This window comes from Thalia democratica, chromosome 1 (assembly GCF_965202585.1).
Source record: "Thalia democratica chromosome 1, ktThaDemo2.hap1.1, whole genome shotgun sequence".
NCBI lineage: Eukaryota > Metazoa > Chordata > Thaliacea > Salpida > Salpidae > Thalia > Thalia democratica.
Genome location: NC_139165.1, coordinates 56,871,164 through 56,874,412, shown reverse-complemented (window position 1 = coordinate 56,874,412; position 3,249 = coordinate 56,871,164).

Sequence of the window (3,249 nt, the reverse complement as noted above, 5' to 3'; positions counted from 1 at the left end):
TTCACCATAGTAAACTTATGATAGATAAAATGTAAAATGTTAAAATGACAATAACACTTTCTAGTATAATAATAAGAATGGGAATAAGCGTAAGTTAAAAGTTGTTAACAATAGTAAATTATCTAAATGAAAATGTGGAGCTAAAAATATGCGGTACTGCTTTAATACAACATTCTTAAATTTCTAAAATTGTAGTATGTTTAATAAAGAAATATTCAAAATAATCAATAATATTCAATTAATATTAATAAAACTATAATATTAAACAATAATTTTAATGTTACCAATGATCCTTTCACAAACTGCATTTTCAAAACATTTCACTGAAATACTCTAAATTTTCTTATTATTTTCTTTCCTAAGAGAATTATAAGGAAAAAAACTATATTAAATTTGAAATTTCCAAAGTTTTGAAAATACATAATAATATGTAAAATATATGGCTAAAACAGATTTAACAAAGGAATCAGTTCAATTGAAGACTTATACTAAAAAGTATTTATTACAAATTTAGACAGTTACTAAGTTTCACGGCTGAACGGATTATCAAACTGCGATTCTGTAATATCATTATAGTTTATTGAACGACAAATAAAAGACTATCAAAATATTTAGTCCAAGGACCTGGTGCACAAAGAACCTTTCGGTTATCGAGTCGCACACCACGGATACCTTTTAACGTCTTGTTCAGGACTTAATAAAAATAAATAAAATGACAAACTAAGCAGAAGTTTATAAAAATTTTATTTATAAAAAACGTACTACTATATAGAACAACACGTTGTATAAGTTTTAACTGTTACACTATGAAACTGTTACTTAGATTATGGTCAAAAATTAAAAATAAACACTAATAAAGTTAATTTTTGTAAATTAATAAATCAAAATTTATTATATGTTGTTTACAAATTAAGTTGTTATGATTTAGCTTAGAATTAAATTATACGCAGCATAAACTTTAAATAGTTTTTGCATAAACGGTGAGCTAAAAAAATACTTAGTGGCATGAGCTTTACTCATGCAGAGAAATACGCATGGTCTTGGCTGCAAAGCTTTCGCACAGTTAGTCTTTGTTAGTCTTTGTTCAAGGACTCGTTACCTTACTTCACAATGATTGTTGTTTGATACAATAATCGACAGATCTCAGGTGTTTGACATGACTAAAGTGGAAAATGATACTAAATCTTGCTTATAAAGTCGATGGAAAATTTAATCAAGCATACTAAATCATCAAAATTACTGAATATGACGATCATGTATTTGTACAAAAGGTTAAAACGTTCTTAGGGTAACTTAACTTAGTAATTTAATATAACCAAACTGCAATTGTTACTTCAGGTTTTTACCTGAATTTTTAAAGGAACAGTTAAAGGAGGTATGTACATTTTCCGTTTAGAAAGAAAAATATTACTCACTAATAGTTTACAACAAGAAAGTGTTAAGACTGGTTTTATAGAGCAGGTGCGACCCCTGATAAAAAGTTTTATTATTCAATGAGAACGTTGTCTTATTTCTAATTATTTAAGTAGAATTTCTTGAGATTTCTGACTGAATTAAAAATTTGAGAGCATAAAAGTATAAACAATCAAGTTCTAAAACAACATGCAACCATTTCATGTAACTATAGATAAGTTTCACTTTTGTGCTATTTGTTAGTAAAAACAGCTCGTACTAGTTTAAATTATTTTTTATGATGTCATAATGGTTTTGTTTTTTTAGAGCCTGTATGTAAAAAGGTACTTTCTACTTATTTTTGAAATAGATATTGCAGTTTTACCTCAAACTACATAACTTTTAGATTTTGGCCACACTGATTTACTAGTAGAAAATAAATTTATCTTAAGCAAAATTTTATTAATTCTTAATATATAGAAATTAAAATACCACAGATGTTTTTGTTTCAAAACTTTATTCCGACTCACGGCGTTTCACTGCTCTTTATTTTTAAATTCTCGCAACTCTACTGCTTGGCTACTGAAAGTATATTTGGAATATGCAAGACTCTGACTTACTTAAAAAATTCAAAACTTTTACTTGACTAAAAGAAAGAGTTGTACAAGTACAAAGAACTGTTACTTTAGTTGATATTTATTGTATCTAAAAATCTTATAAGGTTTTTTACAGACTACACAGACATAAGTTCCATTTAATAAAAACTATGATAGTAATAAAATAAACTATTAATTTTTTTGTTATAAAAGAAGTTATTTAAAATAACTCAGAGTTTTATACTTTAAAACTTTATTTGTCAGAAGCTGAATTGATTACCACGCATGTGTTTTATAATTTTTTAAAAATTGATAACTCAGCATTATAAACTAGTAAAATTTTTCATTGTCTAATAAGCACGATGATTTTAAAAATTTTCTTAGAGCAAAAAGCGCCTTAATCTGTTGTAATGAAATACAATAACATTTTTAACTACATTGTTTTTTAATATTTATTAGTTAACTTAAGATGTTTAAACTGTAATAAGCTGTTTTCAAAAAACATATCTTAGAAATAAAAGTTTTATTTTGTAATAAAATTTTGTTGTTTTAAAGACGTACAATAAATAAGTTAACGACTTATATTTATAATAACATATAAAATTAAATTATAACAAATTAAGCTCCATTAAAATAATTGCTTGCTTATTTCCGTAACATTTACAAAATAAATTTCTACATTTGTATTCTTATTCTTTGAAACATATAACAACTAAAAAAAAACTAGCTTGTATAGTGTTACAGCTTTTAAAATAAAAAGAGTAAATTGTATATAATATACTATATAATTTAAAATCAACAAAGTTTTGTTTTAAATTTATTATATACAATTGCCATAAAAGATCTTTTAGACAATATTTTCAATAAAAGTTAAAGATGTCAAGCTATAATTAAATAAAAATAAATAAAACTCTAATTTTATGATAAGAAATAAAAACGGTATAAAGTGTAAATAAAAAAGAAATACAGGTATGAAAAATAAAACACTTCTTCCTAAATAAGTGCTTTAGAAATGTTTAAAAATTCAAAAAAATTATCCAACGGTTTAACATTGTAACAGATACCTTAGTTTGATAAAATACATTTTAGCAGAACTATTAAAATTATTGAAAACTTTAAGCAACATTCAACATCAACAGAACTAGAAAAAATTGTTCCAAAACCTTAAACTTTTTACTTTTAAGCTTTTGGTTTAGGTAAATGTACCTAAAGCTTAACACGAAAATAGTGCTCTGAGAATTTTTTTTAAAATAAAGTTTTA